Below are 23930 nucleotides of genomic sequence, written 5' to 3'. Positions count from 1 at the left end.
GCAAAATCTCAACTCTAATTAGGATTCCTCACACGAATATTCTCGCTGACGTATCGACCATTTCGTAACCAGTACTTTGTTACGAGATTTGCACAATGCAAAATTCGTGTCCAGAACAACCTCAAATTTGAAGATTGTCCTGTCACGGTCGCCACGTGTAACCTCCCCCCTCACTTATCGACCTTAATGACAGTGAAAAATTAAACCGCGTGTACCTAATGGAAATTTGGGAAAAGCAATCGTCACCGAAGTTAACCTGTCGGTAAAGAGGGAGGAAAGGGTTACATCTAAATGAAAGGAAAAATGCAAATGAAACTGGTGGAAATTAATTTTGAAAAGGGGTAAAGTTAATGAAGAAAGTAAATGTGCGGCCGTTACGTTAACAATTAACTAGCGGTAATTAGATGTTTGAGATTTTGGGTAAATCACGGTCGCCAGTCCTATGGACAATTACTGTAATAACTGAAAAAGAAAGGTTATTACACATATAATTAGCACTAGAAGCGTGGCAACTGAAGGTTGACACGTGTAGTGTGAAAACTGAAAGTTTGTCAGAAGTAATAAATTTCGCTACACTTAATTTAGCAAAAGAATTAATGAAACCGGAAAATCGAAAGTTAATTTAGTGGCTGAAGTTAATAGTGAGCTTTCTTTCTGAAGCACATCGAAATTCAGTAAAATACAGTTAGTCTTGGACTACCTCAACAATCGTTTCAAAAGCTACTTGAATCTACGCAATTTAGAAATAAGAGATTTAACTTTGATCTTGAATTAAATGATTCTGAACAATTAACAATAGTAAAATGTAGTACGTACCAAGCTGAGCTGCAGTCACAGGTAAGCTAAAATACGGTAACAAAGCTCGCACTCTTAATTCGTGCTTGTGTAATCTGAATATTGTAGCCAGCTCTGAGACTTTAACTGAACTTTGAAATTAAAGCAGTGAAATGGAATTATGCTGGCGTTTGAATTTCAACGACACTCGGGCTCATTTCGGAAAAGGAAGGGACCCTGCTTGGCAATGAAATTGGGACAATGAGCAACAAAGGTTCATGCTAAGTTGCTGTAATTTTGCGAGACAAATGGAACAATTTGAAAAGCTGAGGTCTGCCATACAGTTCTGAAACTTTACGTGCTTTTAGTCTTCCTTGTTGGTTGATTGAAGGTTTGAAGCCGTCGATCGAGGAGGTGGCGACAGTCACTCATTGTCGGCCGTCGCTGTTGCAGAAGCTGGATGTTGGCGCGCCTTCTTCTCGACACGGTCACCAGGCGAAACGGGCTCTTGATGTGCGCCAGCTAATGCTTCCCGTCCGCGACACCATGTCAGAAACTACCATCGCGAGTCGAGCGCAATTACATGCTGCCAAACCCCGAAAGCGCGGCAACTCGCGGGAGCGTCACACAACACCTGCTCCACTCGCTACTCCCGCCAGACTCCGACTGCTCTGCCCGCGCTCCACGCGGCAGAGTTAACACTACCAAAGATCCTACACACTTTGATTCTTCACACGACCTATCGACGTAATCGTTCGATAGCAGTTTTCCCTAGGCAAGACCCAGCGTAAAAATACAAATAATATTTACGAAACAAACCAATTATACATCGACATAAGTGCATAAATATATATATATATATCCAAACAGTAAAGCAATTACAATATATAAAGAGACAGAAATGTCATATCTTGCGGTAACAAAACAAGGAAAAAAATAATAGTACAATAGATGGAAATAGGAGGATATGCATTTCCGGCGTTACAACGTCCACTGTTCAAAGTGCCGTCAATGCGAACAAGAGGTGACCGATACGTGTAACCAATGGCACCCCATACCATCACGCCGGGTGATACGCCAGTATGGCGATGACAAATACACGCTTCCAATGTGCGTTCACCGCGATGTCGCCAAACACAGATGCGGGATGCGATCATCATGATGCTGTAGGCAGAACCTGGATTCATCCGAAAAAATGACGTTTTGCCATTCGTGCACCCAGGTTCGTCGTCGAGTACACCATCGCAAGCGCTCCTGTCTGTAATGTAGCGTCAAGGGTAACCGCAGCCATTGTCTCCGAGCTGATAGTTCATGCTGCTGCAAATGTTGTCGAACTGTTCGTGCAGATGGTTGGTGTCTTCTAAACGTCCACATCTGTTGATTCAGGGATCGAGACGTGGCAGCACGATCCGTTACAGCCATGCGGAGAAGATGCCTGTCATCTCGACTGCTAGTGATACGAGACCGTTGGGATCCAGCACGGCGTTCCGTATTACCCTCCTGAACCCACCGATTCCATATTCTGCTAACAGTCGTTGGATCTCGACCAACGCGAGCAACAGTGTCGCGATACGATAAACCACAATCGCGATAGGCTACAATCCGACCTTTATCATAGTCGGAAACGTGATGATACGCATTTCTCCTCCTTACATGAGGTATTGCAACAACGTTTCACCAGGCAACGCCGGTCAACTGCTGTATGTGTATGAGAAATCGGTTGGAAACTTTCTCATGTCAACACGTTGTAGGTGTCGCCACCCGCGCCAACCTTGTGTGAGTGCTCTGAAAAGCTAATCATTTGCATATTTTCCTGTCGGTTAAATTTCGCGTCTGTAGCTCGTCATCTTCGTGGTGTAGCAATTTTAATGGCCAGTAGTGTAAGTTATTGAAAACACCTCCACCGAAGCAGCACTCAAGCAGACTAGGTTCAACGGGTGGTTTTAGCGGGCCACAAATTCTGCATTACGATTGATATATTTTATTCGTTGCTGCACACCTGTCTGTTTTCCAGCCATTGGAGCAGCACTATGGCTGTCTTCCCCTCTACAGTTCATAACGTCATGTCCTTCAGCGTCTCAGTGAGTTAATATTATTTCACGAATACCTTCGGCAGTTTTGGTTTTTTGCTTCAGTATTTCTACTAAGTTGTCTCTGTTGGCACTGGTGTCATCTTCCCTGTGGCCAAGCAACGCCAAAATTTTGTTTTGCCAGGAATCTTACTAAATCAGATATTCTGATTAGAATTACATGCCGTTTTTATTTCTTTTACCACTACTTCTTGCTCTTTTTTTATCAACAGTCTGGCCTTTTTGAAGACTTGCTTGCATTTCCTTCCATTTGCTAAACTTTTGATTGACTCTAGCACTTGATTTATGTTGGCGACTTTGAGCTTCAGCATTCTGCGAACAACTATCTAGTTTGCAAATAAATGTATTTTATGGGCAACTTGACTCCACAGTAATATTGCTTTTGAAGGTTAGAAATGTGATTCGGGGACACTTGAACCCAAATCATATGACAAGTTTTTTAAATCGACGTGTTTATATGGTTTATAAAAATATTAGACTTACTATGGATAAAATTGTAAAAGATGTGAAAATGAAAAAAAATCAGTTACCAGCAATCTATTCCTTTATGGTGCCTGTATAGGTGAAAGCTGAGGACTAAACGAAACAATTTTGCACTGTAACAAACAAGCCAGAAGAGAGCCTCTGGTGATCAGTATATGAACTAACAAATACATCCGCACTAAAGACACTGCTGCTACCTATCCGAAAATCATAATACTAACACTGTCGTCAGTAACTGTTGCTTCCGATGACAGACCGAAACATTTTTCCGTTTTGGGCTAAAGATAACCCTTAGGTTTCAAGCAATCATAGTTTACAGTAGATCTGCTTAGGTCAAATCTTACAACTCTCCATTTGTACCACTTCCCCTTGTACAGTTGCACTGAAATTACGCTTAAGTATCCATGTAGTCCCGATGACAATACAGTTATCTGATATAATGACCGTGCAGACTAGGTTATCCAGCTTGGTCAATGGCCTCCGACCTGGGAGCTTGCGTGACCAGCATGAACCATTCAGAACTGTGCGCGGGGTGCTTTACACGGATCGCTACGTATTTTTGAGAACGATTTGCGTCCTGTGCAATTCATCGGTGTTTCTTAACACCAGTAGAAGCAGAATTTTCGTCTGAAAGGACCGACATAGAGCAGGCGAGGCACAGACAGGATGGGTAGCTCAGGGGACGACGAGGAACCAAGTCCTCAACCGCGGGTGGCCAATCCGCACTCCTCTAGGACAGACCAGAGCATCAAGCTAGAGCCAGAAAACGCGAGCAGGACTGCTCAGGATACGTCTCAACCATTGAGTCAGTGGTCGTCAAACATTTTTGCTCAAGAATCAATAATGACATCGTGGGGCGGCACCTCGAGCCGCGTATGTACCGATCTTGTTATTAATAGGTAACCCACATAAATTACAACTATATTATGAGCCCCCCCCCCCCCTCCATACACTATCTGTAGTAGGGGAACGATAGATTTGCCGATGACCTCCAAGTACTGATCGTTAAAAGTCAACACCATTCGGAACACTTCGTCTGCCTGTTGCCTATTTTAGATTGTTGCCTCTGTCACCGACTGCAAAATTGTGACTCGGTGTTGAGATAATGTTTTTCTGAGCGGTTGATTAATTGATTAATGACAGTAGTTGTACTTATATTTAAATGCATTATGCAAGATGAGTCACCATCGCAAATATATACCAAATGTTTTGATGTCGTTTTTCTTCTACTCATAGAATTGTATCGCAACAGCCTTAATTTTACTTCATATTTTTTTGCTACAAATATGAACCCCATTTGTACCTGACCGTCTGTATAATACGCATTCATGAATCCATATTACTTCCGTTTGAAATTCATACCCTAGCAGGTGATTGGTACGACTCGCACATGCTCATGAGATGTCAGCACGAGAAGACAAACAGGAAGACATTCACTCTATTGCGTCCCCTCACCCCACGACGACAAATCTGTCTGCCTCTGTAGCAAGCTTCGTCCGTTGGGGAGATCGCCCAACGTATCGCGCGCCTACTACAATTCCTCCAGCATATTTTTGATTCGACGAAGGAGTCAGGTACAGTCAACAGCTAAAAATGCCAAGTATTTATTCTTTACAGGATTTGGGTATAAACCAATTATCCTTCTTTTGAAGGTACTGAAAGTTAACGCCTGTAATTAATAGAAATTTATTTTCGAAACCGATAAAGAAAAAATACTAACCGAACACAGGTGTCGGTTGTCCCTGACTCTTTCGTCGAATAAAATTATTGAGCAGTTTCTCGCAATGATCAGCCATATTTATGATGCCAGAACCCTGCAATAAAGGAAATAGTAATTTTAAATTGCCGTGCGCTGGTTTGACAACAATTATATTTTGGGAGGATGTATTCATGAGCGTCAACAGTTGGCATGTGCCATTTTGACATAATTACATTTTTAGCGTGTGTACATGGGAGTCGAGTGTTGGCGCTGGCTGGAATAATCGTCGTTGTAGCATGAGCCAGTGAAGTGATTTGCTATTGACAGAATTTCACAGAAAGACCGCCATCATGTTTGTGAGTGAAGAAAATAATATAAAGCGCTGCTGATCAGTTTTCAAGAACCTAAAAGAAAGAATACAGCGCGCCGATTTAATTGAGTCCAGTCTAACTTATCCGTGTGAAAATAGTATTCACTTGACCTGTGTAATCTTATAATGTTCATGTCGCTTGACAGGTGCATATGAAAGGTGCAGGAAAGGAAGGGACACATTAGTAATTTGATAATTTTGAGTCCCTATTAAAAGCGAGTTTGGGATCAATATATCTTGTTCCTTTACTCGATTTAAGAGTACTTCTATGCAAGATCAGCCAGTCGTGACATTAAAAAAATTATATTACATTATTCAAATGGCCACATAAGCTTAATTGTAATACCATTAATCTTAACATTCAAACTGACAAAAAGCCGTCGAGCCCCTTTCCTTCTGACACAGTTCACATGCTAAACGCTATAGAAGGAAGCGACATGTTTGTTCTTGAATCTGGATTTTTATTCATTGTAACTGCAAAATGAACTTAAGTAAAAAAATAAAGCTTAATTATGCGACCTGTGATGTTGTACCCCTTTGGCTATCTCGTCTATATTTGTGTCATTTGGACTGCATGCAATTGCTAGGTACACATAACGAAAATTCAATGTACTCCTGCGTTTCACGACGTTCTATAAAAAGAGCTTTAAGCTGTATGTCGTGCTGAGTTCAATTATTTCATTTCTCAAATACATTTTACGAAACCAAAATTGGCAGAATAACTTGCGATCATCATGGCCAAAATGCAAAGGATTTTCCTACGAGAATGAAAAAAAAACCTCGTATATTTCTAACGTCTGCAAATCTCTTAATATTTCTTCCAAATATTCTTTCAAATAGTGCACCATGTATTGGTAAACACTGTCGGCAATAGTTAAGTCTGATCGGAGCCTAGCAATAGTTGGAAAATTAGACAACTCTTTCTCTTAACCAAATTCTTCTTTCCATATTTTTTTGAAATTTCTATTCTCTTCACTTACCTTTCTGTTAGTCACTATTTTTGATGGTACGCCAGACATAATATATTCCAATAAAGACAATCACACGACCATCGGTTACAAATACATTTACACTGATAAGCCAAAGCGTTATGACCACTGCCCGCCGCGACGTTGGATGCTACCTGGTGGCGCTGCGGGCACGTGACGAGGTAACAAAACTAAGCGGAGAAGATACAGGCGAGGAATCGCTCTAGGGAAAGTATCGGACACAAATGGGGAAATTTATTGATATAAGCGAATTTGACAAAGGGCGGATTATTATTACGCAGAGCCAAAAATGTTCACATGTGTGTGAAATCTTATGTGACTTAACTGCTAAGGTCATCAGTCCCTAAGCTTAAACACTACTTAACCTAAATTATCGTAAGGACAAACACACACACCCATCCCCGAGGGAGGACTCGAACCTCCGCCGGGACCAGCCGCACAGTCCATGACTGCAGCGCCACTGACCGCTCGGCTAATCCCGGACGGCTACGCAGAGCCTGTGAACGAGTTTTTCGGAAATGGCGTAGCTAGTCAAATGTTCACGTGCTAATGTCGTGAACATCTACCAAAACTGGTAGGACAGTGAAATTACTACTAGGCTTTTAATGCTTGATGGTCCACGACTCTCCACAGAAATTGGGGCTCGGAGACAGGTTTTCTCTGTGATGTAGGATAGATCGTGATCTGAGGCACCTCTGCCGAAAGCGCACAGTGCTGGTGCATGCACAAGAGTTTCGGAGGACACCGTTTATCGTACGTTGTTGAACATGGAGCTCCGCAGCAGACTACCACTACGTGTTCACATGTTGACCCAACGACATCGTCAATTACTATTGCAGTGGGCATGGGACCATCAGGATTCGACTGTCGATCAATGGGAACGTGTCGGCTCTTTGGGTACATTACATTTTTGCTACACTAGGTCGATTGCGTCTCCATAAACGCTGTCATCGAGGTGAACGGCGGCTAGAAATATTCAGCGTACCACGGACGCTGGTTGGTGGGAGCAGTATTATGCAATGGGAAACATTTTCCTAGTTGTGGTAGTAATGGGAGACACGCTGGCAGCTGCGAACCACCTGGATCCGTTCACGCTTGATTGCTTCCCTAACGGCGATGTCATCTTTGAGCAGTATAATTGTTCGAGTCTCGGAGGAAGAACCGTACTGCAATGGTTTGAAGAACATTATAGTGAACTCACGTTGATGTCTCGTCGACCAAATTCGCCTGATGTAAATCCTATGGAACCCATCTGGGTCGCTGTCGCGCTATCGGGCGCCATCACCGCGTACGCAAATCAGTGGCCCATTATTTACGCGAATTACATGACCTGCGCGTAGACGTGTAATGCCACATACGTCCAAAAACCTAGCAATAATCTATCGGATCCCTGGTACGCAGAATCAGTGCTTTATTTCGTTCTGAAGACGGTGCTCATGTTATGGCTCATCAGTGTATATTGGATAAAAATAGTGTTCGGACTTCAGGATGCAAATTAAACATTTCAGATGAACGGTCAACGTAAGAAACGAAATAGCACTAATAACGTAACATAACAAATAACATATTTTAGCGTTGTTTTAAAAACGTTTAAAAAACTGCTAAAGTACGTTTCGCAACGGGCGAATGAATTTTATTTTAAATAAAAGCATAAACAAATGTAGGGAAAAAGATATAAGAAGGGCGGCTAAATTTATATTTGGCATTGCGGTAAAGGTCATTGATGGACAGAGCTGAGCAGAAAATAGTGGTGCACCCTTCGTCGCCATGGCGGCGCTGCGCGATTTCTATCTCGCTATGGCCGCTGCGGCTGGCAAGTGGCCAAATTTCGTAGTCGTGGACTTTCGAATCATCTACCCCGGCCACCATAGCGATGCGTCCATTTATAGCTCAGCTGAGTTTTACACGCCGGTAGTTGACGTGTGTTGCTTAAATCGTTTAATTTTTATGAAAGTGACGATATTAATTTATCTAATGTTACTCTCCGATTTGTAATCATAATGCTACGCAATGCCCAGCAAAAAATTACCGCAACGGCTGACAAGACATCTGGCGGTAAATGCTTAGTGTGAACGTGCGAAGCCGGGGGCGGGTCGCTAATACACGTGTACACGTGTGAAGCCGGGGGCGGGTCGCTAGTTTTGTTATAAAATACGCCTGAGAACCGAGGGCCACGTGAAAACTTGATACGGGCTCATACAGCCCGCGGGCTGCAGTTTGACGACCACTGCGTCGATTACTGCAAACATCACGTGACAGAAGAATTGTGTTCCAGATTGATTCAAGAAAAGAATCATGCAACTCAAACAAGTAGGGACATTAAGGGGCAAGAAGCAGCGATCATAAAAAAGACTTCAAAAAGTCTCCCTACTTCACATCCGGAATTCTCTTCAGACAAAGACCAAAGTCAAACGAACAACGCAGACACCGAGCAGTCCCAAACCACGGCGTACAAGATGGTCAACCAAGGGCCGAGCAGCTATTTGAAACTGTTCGTCACAAGAAAAGCAACAGAAAACGAAAGTAATTCTTCAAAATGCCATTTACCAGCACGAGAACCACACAAATATAAACAGCAATTAAATATGAATCTCTTCAAACCGCAGATACGAACGCTACAGAAACTCAGCCAGGCCATCCACATCAGCCACTAGCCAGTTTTGACAAAAGCCAAAACACCCACAACCATCAATTACACAGGAAAATACATTCAACTTAACTCCGCTCTCAAACAGAGAATAATTGGGTCTGTGAAAGCAATATATGGCTGGCTCTGAGCACTATGGGACTCAACTGCTGAGGTCATTAGTCCCCTAGAACTAGGAACTAGTTAAACCTAACTAACCTAAGGACATCACAAACATCCATGCCCGAGGCAGGATTCGAACCTGCGACCGCAGCGGTCTTGCGGTTCCAGACTGCAGCGCCTTTAACCGCACGGCCACTTCGGCCGGCAAGCAATATATAAAACTAACTCAATTAAACACCACTTTGACGCCCTAGATGATCGAAGAGCTGCACTTCAGTTCTTTCAAGACAAAAAGTTGCCATTATATACCCACCAACCGGCAACAGATAGAGAAAGACAAGTTGTTATCAGATGGATACCTGTGGAAGTTTTGGAAGAGAAACTTCATGAAGAACTGAAGCGGCTTAAATTCAATCTCACGTCTGTGCATTAATTCAAGAGACGAGATCTGCACACAAGCAAGGTCATTCCAGAACCTACATCCTGTGTCACAGTTCCCAAAGGACCTCAAAATGACGCAGTGTATGATATAAAATACATGTTTTATACAAGAAGTAGAAAATTACAAATCAAAGGATGGCCCTGACCAATGCAAGCACTGTCAGAAGTTCTTTCAAATAGCTAATTACTGTACAATACCTACTAGATCTGTCGGGTCTGGAGACGACCACCATTCTGCACAAATCCTCGCAACGAAACACCTAAATATGCAAACTGCAATTACTCAGGACATCCAGTTTCATCGAGAGGATGCGAGGAGTATCAGCAAGCAATCAGATCGTACTACCACGAACAGCGAAGACCTAAGAACCATAGCAACAACATCCCGGTTTCTAACAGAAGTCTTACCACCACTACTAACATCCACTGGAAATAGCAACAACAGTTCAGTCCAGGACAGAATCCAACAGCGAAAAAAACTCAGTGACGTTAAAAGACGAAAAATGAATGGAAATTCGACAAAATCTTGCTTTGCGGGGATCTAAATGTGAAGCATATAGCATGGATTTCACGTCAAGAGAACGCAACAGAGAGGCAACTTTACGACCTTGAAGAACGCGTCCAGTCTACTGAACTAGAAGAACAAACACATACGCCAACCATACGAATCACAGACCAGATATGTTGGATACAGTAATTGTAAAAAACATCATCCCGTACCTCATCTTAAGAACAATCAATGATTTGACATCAAATGACAATCCCATTCTCGGCCGCATTTCTCGCAATAGATGCACCAATGCCAATAACAAAAACAGCCGTGGATTGGAGTAAACTACAACGTTGGGTAAATAAGAGTATTAGACAAGCAGAAAATGTCACCACAACGGAACATATTGACCAAACGATTGGGACACCGTCGTCGAAAATTAAAAGAGCAGCCAGGCAAGCTTCAGAAATAACAACTTTTCAGAATCCATTCTACGAAACATTTTTTCCTGCTCTGCAAGACCTTAGAAAATTTAAAGAGCCAGGAAACAAAGGCATCGAACCCTTTAGTCAGCTCATAGAAAAGAAATGAAACAATTGTCTTGAGAACTGACTAGAAGAACCAAAGAATGGCGCTCTGACTTGTGGGAATATCGAATGTCAACCTTGCAACTACGACAGCGACATGAATAACAACTTATCCGTACCATCTGAAACCTACGACAACCGAGAAAGGGCTCTGCTGGGTAACAGTAGACTGACATTTGATCCCTTGGAAAAGGCAGAATTATACGCCACGACGTTCGAAGAACAACACATTATTAATTTAAAAAATTTCCAAATTGACCAGATTAAGGTCAATGGAACATTACAATCAGCCAGCATAATACGCAACGCCAGAAGCAGAGAGCAGCCGGAACTGATTACACCACATGAGCTGAAACGAATCATCAAGAATCTCAATATCAACTTAGCACCTGGACCTGAAGACATAACTAATGACTACGTCAAACATCTGCCGCGGAAGCCGCTAGTATTTATAACTAGAATTTACAATTGCTGTTTAGTCATTCCCAAATGGTAAACGGCAAATGTAGTGGCAATTTTCAAGCCAGACAAAGATCTCAAAGATCCTGGGAGCTACAGGGTGTTTCAAAAATGACCGGTATATTTGAAACGGCAATACAAACTAAACGAGCAGCGATAGAAATACACCGTTTGTTGCAATATGCTTGGGACAACAGTACATTTTCAGGCAGACAAACTTTCGAAATTACAGTAGTTACAATTGTCAACAACAGATGGCGCTGCGGTCTGGGAAACTCTATAGTACGATATTTTCCACACATCCACCATGCGTAGCAATAATATGGCAGAGTCTCTGAATGAAATTACCCGAAACCTTTGACAACGTGTCTGGCGGAATGGCTTCACATGCAGATGAGATGTACTGCTTCAGCTGTTAAATTGTTTCTGGATTCTGGCGGTACACCTGGTCTTTCAAGTGTCCCCACAGAAAGAAGTCACAGGGGTTCATGTCTGGCGAATAGGGAGGCCAATCCACGCCGCCTCCTGTATGTTTCGGATAGCCCAAAGCAATCACACGATCATCGAAATATTCATTCAGGAAATTAAAGACGTCGGCCGTGCGATGCGGCCGGGCACCATCTTGCATAAACCACGAGCTGTTCGCAGTGTCGTCTAAGGCAGTTTGTACCGCCACAAATTCACGAAGAATGTCCAGATAGCGTGATGCAGTAATCGTTTCGGATCTGAAAAATGGGCCAATGATTCCTTTGGAAGAAATGGCGGCCCAGACCAGTACTTTTTGAGGATGCAGGGACGATGGGACTGCAACATGGGGCTTTTCGGTTCCCCATATGCGCCAGATCTGTTTATTGACGAAGCTGTCCAGGTAAAAATAAGCTTCGTCAGTAAACCAAATGCTGCCCACATGCATATCGCCGTCATCAATCCTGTGCACTATATCGTTAGCGATGTCTCTCGTGCAGCAATGGTAGCGGCGCTGAGGGGCTGCCGCGTTTGAATTTTGTATGGATAGAGGTGTAAACTCTGGCGCATGAGACGATACGTGGACGTTGGCGTCATTTGGACCGCAGCTGAAACACGGCGAACGGAAACCCGAGGCCGCTGTTGGATCACCTGCTGCACTAGCTGCGCGTTTCCCTCTGTGGTTGCCGTACGCGGTCGCCCTACCTTTCCAGCACGTTCATCCGTCACGTTCCCAGTCCGTTGAAATTTTTCAAACAGATCCTTTATTGTATCGCTTTTCGGTCCTTTGGTTACAATAAACCTCCGTTGAAAACTTCGTCTTGTTGCAACAACACTGTGTTCTAGGCGGTGGAATTCCAACACCAGAAAAATCCTCTGTTCTAAGGAATAAACCATGTTGTCCACAGCACACTTGCACGTTGTGAACAGCACACGCTTACAGCAGAAAGACGACGTACAGAATGGCGCACCCACAGACTGCGTTGTCGTCTATATCTTTCACATCACTTGCAGCGCCATCTGTTGTTGAAAATTGTAACTACTGTAATTTCGAAAGTTTGTCCCACTGAAAATGTACTGTTGTCCCAAGCATATTGCAACAAACGGTGTATTTCTATCGCTGCTCGTTTAGTTTTTATTGCCGTTTCAAATATACCGGTCATTTTTGAAACACCTTGTATATGCCCACAAGACTATTATCAATATTGGGAAAAATCATACCACATGATTATTGGACAACAATATCATATGCCCCGAACAATTCGCGTATCAACAGCAACTTTCAGCAGAGATGCAACTCCTCCACATATCGGAATACATAGCCTGTAATACAATTATTTCGAAATACACAGCTGCTATACCCCTTGATGTAGAAAAAGCGTTCGACAAAGTGTGGAGAGATAAAGTACTCATAAAACTGAAACACTATCAAATCCATGGAAAAAGATCGGAAAATGTAAACTGAAGGAATTCTGCAAGGCTCGGTACTTTAGCCCATTCTGCTTACGATATGTACGAATGATCTCCCAAAACTGCAGAACGTACTATTAGCGCAGTTTTCAGATGACACAACGCTCATGTCTGGCAGCAGACAACCGAACATTGCCGTAAAAAGCCTTCAGCATCAACTGACATTCTTCAGCTCTGGGCAGCTGATAACAGTATCAAGACTAACCCCCTGAAAACAAATGCTATTGTCTAGACTCGCCGACGACCAGTACTAGACAGAAAACTAAACGAGAAAAGCTAATAAAAACAATTGATGGGCTGTATCTCGTGCTTAGTAGCACTGATATGCATATCAAGATCAAACTCAGGATCTGTCAAGTGACTATTATAACTGAGTGTTGTATGGCAGTTCCTCCCGGACACAGCCAGTAAATCCAACCACAAGACTCTGAGAAGCTCATCTGCAGAACCCAGCACGGTTTTAGGAAACAGCGGTCGTGCGAGACACAGCTGGCCCTCTTTGTGCATGATATACAACAGGCTGTAGATACTGGCTCCCAGGTTGATGCCATATTTCTCGACTTTCGAAAGCCGTTCGACTCAGTTCCGCACTGTCGCTTGCTACATAAAGTGCGCGCTTACGGTCTATCCGATGACATATGCCATTGGATAGAAAGTTTTCTAACAGACAGGGAGCAGTATGTCGTCCTGAACGGGGTGACTTCAACAGAAACAAGCGTAACTTCAGGTGTGCTCCAGGGTAGCGTAATAGGTCCTCTGCTTTTTACGATTTACATAAACGATCTGGTTGATGTATTGACAGCGGCCTTAGACTGTTTGCCGATGATGCTGTAGTCTACAGGAAAGTATTATCACACGGAAGTTGTGATCAAATTAGTGAGGATTTGCAGAAAATAAATGCATCGTGTAATGACTGGCAGATATCTCTCAATATTAGTAAGTGTAACCTACTGCGTATAACAAGGCGAAAATCCCCATTAATGTACGATTACAAAATAAATGCCCAGTCTTTGGAAATGGTAACGTCCGTCAAATATCTGGGTGTGACAATTCGAAACGATCTCAAATGGAATGATCAGATTACACAAGTAACGGGTAAGGCGAACTCTAGATTGCGGGTTATTGGTAGAATCCTGAAGCGTTGCAGTCCTTCAACAAAGGAAACAGCTTACAATACGTTAGTTCGTCCAGTCTTGGAGTATTGTTCGTCTGTATGGAATCCTTACCAGTTGGGTCTGATTCAAGAGATTGAGAAGGTCCAAAGAAGAGCGGCAAGATTTGTGACTGGTACATTTAGCCATCGCGTTACAAATGTCATAGAAAGTTTGGAGTGGACACACTTGCAGATAGACGACGCGCTAAACAGAAGGGGCTGCTCACTAAATTCCGAAATCCGATCTTCACCGAGGATGTAGAGCATATATTATTACCAACGACTTTCAAATCGCGCAATGATCACCATTCAAAGATAAGGGAAATAAGAGCTCGCACTGAGGCGTGCAGACAGTCGTTTTTCCATTGCGCGATCCGCGAGTGGAACAGAGGGGGGGGGGGGGGGGATATGACTTTGGCGCGAATTGTGCCCTCCGCCACACAGCGATTGGTGGCTAGCGCAGTATATATGTAGATGTAGATGTAGAAGAAACTACAATAATCCAAAACAGATGTCTCCACGTAATACGTGAAGCCCGAAAGTGCACAAGAATACAAACTATGCACAACCGACTAATCAGATGGAAGACGGAAAACTTTGTAGACAAAATCGATGCAATGGGGCCTGATATACATTTAAGACATCGCCACTAACCCTCGCGCAGTAAAAGAGGTTCCACATTAAATAAAGGGAATGAGGGTCAAACGGATCTAAGAGCCTACTGTCCTACAAAAGTTAACACATAAAGAGAAACTTGAACACATCCTGAAATCCTTGGAAGTCCAACCGCCAACGGCAGCGGAACAATGCATTTTTGGTCACTACCTTCCGTTCCCCACGTCTGTGCCGCCAGAGGCCATCCCCCTCCCCCCAAACCCTATCCACAGGCCCCTTCCCCCTACGCTACGCCACAGGTGCCAATGAATGACAAACCACCAGTAATATGCCCAATACACGAGATGAGAAAAACAAGCAGGTGTGAGAATTACGAAGACATATCATTATTACTTAGCGCATGGGCCCTACAAGATCTTTGGTGCATTCTCTAAGGTTTTTACCGTATATAGAGGAAAACCTGGAAGAGAAACAAGCTGATTTCAAAGAAGCTTGCCAACCACGGAGCAAATACTCACCCTCAGACAAGTAATTGTAGGAGTTTGATAAAAATGCTTGTTGCCTACTCATAGATTTCAAAAAAGCCTACAATAGTGTCCACAGAGAAAGCAAGTGGAGGATAATGGAAGAATCAGGGATAACTTCGAAACCGTTCAGGCTAACCAAAATGTGCATTGAGGAAACTAAAGATAAAATGAAAGTTGAAGGCAGGGAGTCTGAATGTCTTGCAGTGGAGACATGTCAAACATGGAGAATGCATCTCCTTCAACCAATAATTTGATATTGGAAAAGGTCATATAAATAGCGTCATCAAATGGAAGAGGTGTAAATGAAGATGATCAAGTGAAAATGCTAGCGTTCGCTGATTATAGTGGATGATGAAGATGAACTGACAAGAACAGCTAAAGAGCTAATAGAGGAGGCACGAAATTTGGGTCTAAGGATCACCAGGATAAAACAAGGTGCACGATTGTAACAAGAAACAATGAAAACGGAGCGATCATTGGCAATAGAAGACATGGAATTTAAGAAGAGTAGGTCCTTCAGCTATCTAGGAAGTACTGTCATTGCTTCTAGGCGCTACGGTCTGGAACCGCGCGACCGTTACGGTTGCAGGTTCGAATCCTGCCTCGGGCATGGATGTGTGTGATGTCCTTTGGTTAGTTAGGTTTAGGTAGTTCTAAGTTCTAGGGGACTGATGACCACAGCTGTTAAGTCCCATAGTGCTCAGAGCCATTTGAACCATACTGTCATTGCAAACAACCACATGGAAGTGGATGTAATGAACCGGATGAAATCCGCATAAAGGTGTATATTCTCAATGGGCAAACTATTCAGTGGAAGACTACTAACAAGAACAACAAAACTCTGTACCTACAAGACAACTGTGCGATCGGCATTAACTTAATGAGCCAAAATATGGACACTGAGTAAGAAGATAGAGAAAAAAATTATACACTACTGGCCATTAAACTTGTTACACCAAGAAGAAATGTAGATGATAAACGGGTATTCATTGGTCAAATATATTATACTAGAACTGACATGTGATGACATTTTCACGCAGTTTGGATGCATAGATCCTGAGAAATCAGTACCCAGAATAACCACCTCTGGCCGTAATAACGGCCTTGATACGCCTGGGCATTGAGTCAAACAGAACTTGGATGGCGTGTACAGGTACAGCTGCCCATGCAGCTTAAACACGATACCACAGTTCATCAAAAGTAGTGACTGGCGTATTGTGACGAGCCAGTTCCTCGGTCACCATTGACCAGACGGTTTCAATTGGTGAGAGATCTTGAGAATGTGCTGGCCAGGGCAGTAGTCGAATATTTTCTGTATCCAGAAAGGCCCGTACAGGACCTGCAACATGCGGTCGTACATTATGAAATGTACGGTTTCGCAGGGATCGGATGAAGGGTAGAGCCACGGGTCGTAACACATCTGAAATGTAACGTCCACTGCTCAAAGTGCCGTCAGTGCGAACAAGAGGTGACCGAGACGTGTAACCACTGGCACCCCATACCATCACGCCGACTGATACGCCAGTATGGCGATGACAAATACACGCTTCCAATGTGCGTTCACCGCGATGTCGCCAAACACAGATGCGGGATGCGACCATCATGATGCTGTAAGCAGAACCTGGATTTATCCGAAAAAATGAGGTTTTGACATGCGTGCACCCAGGTTCGTCGTTGAGTACACCGTCGCAAGCTCTCCTGTCTGTGATGCAGCGTCAAGGTTAACCGCAGTCATGGTCTCCGAGCTGATAGTTCATGCTGCTGCAAACGTCGTCGAACTGTTCTTGCAGATGGTTGTTGTCTTCCAAACGTCCCCATCTGTTGACTCAGGGATCGAGACGTGGCTGCACGATCCGTTACAGCCATGCGGAGAGGATGCCTGTCATCTCGACTGCTAGTGATACGAGGCCATTGGGATCCAGTACGGCGTTCCGTATTACCCTCCTGAACCCACCGATTCCATATTCTGCTAACAGTCATTGGACCTCGACCAACGAGAGCAGCAATGTCGCGATACGATAAACCGCAATCGCGATAGGCTGCAATCCGACCTTTATCATAGTCGGACACTTGATGATACGCATTTCTCCTCCTTACACGAGGCATCACAACAACGTTTCACCAGGCAACGCCGGTCAACTGCTGTATGTGTATAAGAAATCGGTTGGAAACTTTCCTCATGTCAGCACGTTGTAGGTGTCGCCACCGGCGCCAACCTTGTGTGAATGCGCTGAAAAGCTAATCATTTGCATATCACAGCATCTTCTTCCTGTCGGTTAAATTTCGCATCTGTAGCACGTCATCTTCGTGGTGTAGCAATTTTAATGGCCAGTAGTGTAATATTCGAAAAGATGCTGTTAAGAAAAATCTGAACCACATATAAAAGCTGTAATAAAAGCAGGGGAATTGAATTACTGGGACGTGCACTAAGAAGAGAAGAGAGAATGGAGAAGGGAAGCTGCAAGGGATGAGATCCTTCGATAGACCATAACTGAGGTGGGTGGATGGCGTCAAGAAAAACCTGAAGACCCTGGGAACCCCGAATGCATGGCCAGCGACAGAGACCAATGGAAGAGATTGGAGAGTGGGACTATGAACCGAATTGTAGCCAACTTACTAAGCAGTAGTAGCAGTATATCCATACTATTTCGTTTCGTGCACTAACATTAGACCTTACAGACTGCAGAAAAATATGCTTACGCTTACAAAAATATTAGACAATAATAATAACAAAGCATTTCAAAAATTGTCCGAATACTATGAACAAATAATATGAAAAGCACAATAATGGCTTATCAGGTATTTACTGTTGCAATAGATTAATACCAGTACGCTGTCAACGAACATGTATAGGCACAATGTGTGTAAGCTTTTCCACTCACAGGACTTCATTCGTTCATTGGAAGATATTTGCAGCAGCAAAAAATTAAAAAAGGAGCAACGGTGACATCAGCCTCCATTAAAAGCATCATACTTTCAACCTACGTATGTCATTTGACTCGTAAATTCTGAGAGACAGAGAGACGTTTTTTTAATAAAGTTACTGCAGTGTTCTAGCTTCTAAAATTTGTCCAACACTGTATAAATCTATTTCTGAATTTGCATCACTTTACTCTGTCTCTATGCTGTGGGGTAATTTTGTGGGTCCAAGGGTACTATCATAGATGCTTTTAAATTCATTTAGAAGTTCTGTTAGATGATGGCAGTCACTACCGACTCCAGCCTTGTAGGTTTGTATATTGCACGCACTTGTTCCATATAGATATGGAAAATGGAAAGCAAATACGCTATGTTTTTATCAAATCACAGGGTGTTTGGAAAAGAATATACGTATTTCGAATGCATATACTTATTAAACTTTAAAGCATACGAATATGAAACTTTAACACATATTTAGAAACCTCTCAAGTTCAAATCACAGATGTTCAATATGTCCTTCATCAGTAGCACGGGCAATATCACATCGATACACAAATTCCTCCCATACTCAGGCAAGCATGACCTCCTTCACTGATGTTATGGCAATACGGATCCGGTTCTTCAACTCTTCCGGGTTCTGTGGGGACCCCAGAGGAAGCAGTCAGAGGGTGTCAAATCCGGTGACCGTGGAGCCCAGCTAAGACATGCTAAGTCGCCAGCTCCTTGACGACCAATTCAACGGTTCAGTAGAGTTTCATTCAGATATTCACGCACTTGGTGACTCCAATAACGGGGTGCCCCATCTTGTTTAAAAATGAAGTTGTCTTCGTGCAGCCTCGGAAGGAACCAGTTTTGTAACATAGCGAGATATGCTGAGTGTTAACCGTGTTTCCGTCACAGAAGAATGGGACGTAAACAGATAATCAGGATATCGCACAAAACACATTGACTTTGGGCGAACCTCGTACATGTTCAATGGCTGCATGTGGGTTCTGTAGGCCCCAAATTCGAACATTGTGTTTGTTTACCCGACCACTAACATGGAAAGTAGCTTCATCACTGAACGCGATGCGCTGTGCGAAAGTGTTACCATTGTTAATAGCATCAAGAATCCCGTTACAAAATGCCACACGTCTGCGTTTTTCATCTGGATGCAGAGCTTGTAACAGCTGTAACTTGTACAGCTTCATAACCAACCGACGTCTCAAAACACGCCAAATTGTTGTAGGCAGTTGTAACTCCCGACTGGCACGACGAGATAATTTTAAAGAACTACGTTGGAAAAGCGGTTTGAATTCGTGCAACACTTTCTTCAGGAACACGAGGGCCGCCAGGACTCTTTCCTTTACATATACATCTTGTATCTAGAGACTGTCGATACCATCTGCGAATGTTCCGCCCATTCCGAGTATCAGTTTGGTACCTCAATCTGAAACGTCTTTGCAATGTAATCACGGAATTGCACTTCGCAAACTCGAGAACACAAAATGACATCTGCTGCGGGGTAGCCATTTAAAACATATGACGGTTACCAAGCAAAACAGAAGACAACTGACATCTAGCGGCTAGTAATATGAACTAGACTATCTATTCATTTCTCCAATAGCCGAGCCGAGGCGCAGCGTTTGATAGTTTGGACAAAATACTTTGTAATACATATATTATTTTTGAAACACTCTGTATTTCTACACGATTATCGTACAGGCAAGTATACAGTCCATCTCACAACCATCTTCCGCAGCCTCACTAATATCAATGTACTGGGTGCTTCGGACCGACTGTAAAGAACTAAATTTCTCGGTAACGTAGCGCTGGATGTGTATCGGGTGGGACGTGTTTCAGGCAAACCGGCAAGGGAAATAGAATGGTGAACCTTAAATGACCTGTGAACTGCTGGCTAATTGAGGAAACGAACACAACTTCAGAATGTTCAATTTGAGTATGTGAGAAAATTACCACCGCTAAAAAGCGCTCTCAACACAACGCTTGTTGTGTAAAACGTTTGATTGCTTTTTGAACTGTGTCGATGATATCACCAAAAAATTCTTCTTGAACGTCACGATTTGAACACGCTTAAGGTCAAAAAACTAAATTTTATAGGATGATGTGTGTGACCTTTTTATGTTGCAATGGGGGGGGGGGGGGGCAGGGAGGACTTGTTTCTTACATTTTTTGAATAAACTTTATTTGAAGTTTTAACTCTTACATTGCTTTTTTACAAAATTTATTAGGAAAGTCGCATTTTTTGTTTCGGTTTACAAAGATATTTGTTAAAAATGCTGTCCGCCTTTTTGCCCGTTGAGTAACCCAAAGTATTTCTGCATCTGGGATGAGCGACATGTTTCGCGAATTCTATCTCTCACATCATTTCACGGTGTAGGACACTGTTGATACACAATGTCCTTCATGCGTCCCCAAAAGAAATAATCAAAGAGAGTTAAATCTGCGAATGAGGTGACCAAGTTACTGGCCTTCTTCTACCAATCCACTGAAGAGGATAGATGTAACTTAACTTACTCCTGGACATCAAGGACAAATGTATTCGACACCTATCTTGGTGCATTCCCGTTAACAACCAGGGCGCTAGTGGAACATCTAGACGCAACTTTGCAAGTGCATGGCGGGGGAAATTAGAGAAACGATCACTATTTAACTGTTCACTATAAAATAAGGTCCGGTATCTTTATCGTGTATGAGCCGACAGCATGCACTAAGAACGCTGTTTGGCTTGATGGCGTTCTTCTCACAAGTAATAAACAGTGCTGATATTTATCTCATCATTAGGTCTGAAAGTAGGTTCATCAGTCGACAGTACGGTAGTCGTGAATTCCAGATTTTGGTTTAGAAATCAGGTGCATAATGCGATTCTTACCTGTAGATCGCGGTTGATACATACCCGATGAACGTGGGTGTGATATGGAGGGAAACGATTTTCATCCTATAGACGGTACTTCTGGTCACACTGTACTCCATAGTATTCTTCGTGTAGAAAAATTTGTGTCGATATTCAGTGCAACTACTGTGTCTGATTTTCTATCGCTTCTGATACGTCTTCTGATTGGTTTGGTACGAGTGTGGATCGACTGCACCTTTCACCTATTGTGAATCCTTGCCACAGATCACCGAAGCACATGTCGTGAACAGTGTGGACGATCTTTTTTTTTGTTTTTCTGTCTTTTTTATTATTGCAGTAGAGCGTCGATTATTCGAACTAATTGGGCGACACGGGTCGTCAAATCGCGTACTTTTACTTACCAATAAAAACTGCTTATATTCATGATAATATGAATCTCTTCTACTATTATAAAGGCAAGTAGAGAGATAACGTCTGTAGTGCAGACTAGTAAATAAAAATATGTAAAACATATGCATTTTCCATCTATACTTCACACGTATGTAATTAACTCTTAAAGAAAACCTTAACTTTGGTGTGCATAAGCAAGCCTATCCGCTTACTAGCAGCTAAATCACGCACTTTTTCCAGGACAGATATCTGATACTGGTTTCTTTCATCCGTAGCTTCATACCATCGCAAGGCAGTATTTAAACATGTAAATTCTTCAGAAGCAACCGATATAATTTCATCTCCATTTTCTGGACCACTTGTTGATGTGGTGTTGGTGGCGTCATCTTTATCAGTGACAAGCTTTGCAATTTCGCTATCCTACAGGATTTGGTGTGCTGGACTTGTATGATCGTAATCCATCCATTCTTGAAGGTCTTTTTCATCATATTCATGGCAATTGAGTCCTTTTAGCATATTCAGCGTTTCGTACATATTATTCTGTTCGTCATTTTCAATTACATTTGGAGTACCTTCCGCCTTACACAAAAAATTATTCCAGGATTTCTTTTTAGATTCTGTTCCTTTATAATATCGCACGTTGCTCCGATCACATAGGACGCATCTTTAAAGTCAATATTTTTATGGTTTCTTGACAGATTTTATTCTCTCTCCTGTTCTCTTTTCAACAGTAACTTACGTAACAATTATTTTCTGTAATACTATTTGAAACTCTCAATAACGCCGTTCTTCGTGGAAGTTACGTTAGATGGAAGAGGCATCACTTTTATGAACAAGTCCTTTTCGTTTAAGATATTACATGATGGATGCGTCGGTGGGTTGTCAATGAGCAATAATGTGTTCTCCCTTTCACTGTTCTTTAACTGATGAGCTTTTACTGAGGGTAGAAAAAGTTCTATAAACCATTCCGTGAAAATCGCACTATCCATCAAGATACTATGAAGATGATGTACAAGAGTGGGGGAATCTGCGTTAGAAAGGCACTCCCTTAAAGATAAAGTGTGGTGCTGTGCTGTTACTTGTAGTTTAACTGAAATTGTGGTGATAAAATGTAAATTTATCTGTTTCATTACGAGAAAATGGGAACTCCCATGTATCCCACTCTCTTGAGCATTCACTTAAACCTCTTCTTAAGGAATGCAGTTCAAACTTGTATTCATTCAAACCATGACCATGAAGAAAATTTACTTCCTTATATATGTCAGTAGCATAAAAATATGCACTGTCACTTATTCTACATTTTAAACAATCACTTAAACTGTTTTTGGCATAATGCAGGCTTTAATACTGCATGCAAGTAATTGTTCTTGTAAAATAAACCAATGTCTGTGCAATGTGATGTATAAATGTTAATGTACGAATGTAATTGCATCAATTGACTTATCCTATATTACTTGTACACTGGCTGCATAATATGTAATCAACAGGGCCAAATATATAAATAAATACTCTTCTGTGAAGTGTAAACAATAGGCGTCGCAAACATGATTTTGTCACCTCAGTGTATTTCATACTATTAAGACACTCGTACAGTCGATCCAACTTAAGGAAATCTCTGATACCCGGCAGAGCTTTTGACAGATTCCAACTGCAAAGCGCAAACAGCTATACGCGAAATCAATAGTCATCTATAGAGCTATGAAGAAGAGTTGCCATTGAGACGTTTACAAAATGGCGTTGCAGACACGCGAAGGAGGTGCGTCCAGCGAACAGCAACTATCCGGGATCATCTCATACCGAGTATACTGTAGGAGTACATCTAACATTTTGTTTCTAATAGAAAATTGGCAAAATAAATACCCAGGCAATATCAGGTTTGTCAGCTAGTTAGATTATTACTTCCACTCTCCCTGACAGTGACTGCATGAGGAGATCAAATGGTTCTGAGCACTATGCGACTTAACTTCTGAGGTCATCAGTCGCCTAGAACTTAGAACTAATTAAACCTAACTAACCTAAGGACATCACACACATCCATGCCCGAGGCAGGATTCGAACCTGCGACCGTAGCGGTCGCTCGGCTCCAGACTGTAGCGCCTAGAACCGCACGGCCACTCCGGCCGGCATGAGGAGATCGCTGCTGTCTTCCTTGGACAATGTTTGTGTGGTATGCTGCTAATATTCGAGTTGAAAACTTGAGAAACAACGATTGCTGAGTTAGACATCCTGCTCAAAATAATCAGCCTTCACCTATCAACAGAATCAGAAAAGACTAAAGGTTTAGTGATTTGCGATAATGAAAATTATCGGGTCACTAACAAGAACAGCACATAATCTACACAGTGTTTACTATGAGATTATTCTATGTCCATCACACTCACCTGGTTTGTCACTAAACAAAAAAGC

This window comes from Schistocerca americana, chromosome 3 (assembly GCF_021461395.2).
Source record: "Schistocerca americana isolate TAMUIC-IGC-003095 chromosome 3, iqSchAmer2.1, whole genome shotgun sequence".
NCBI classification, from domain to species: domain Eukaryota; kingdom Metazoa; phylum Arthropoda; class Insecta; order Orthoptera; family Acrididae; genus Schistocerca; species Schistocerca americana.
The sequence above is the reverse complement of the archived record's forward strand: the minus strand, read 5'-3'. Positions refer to the sequence as shown.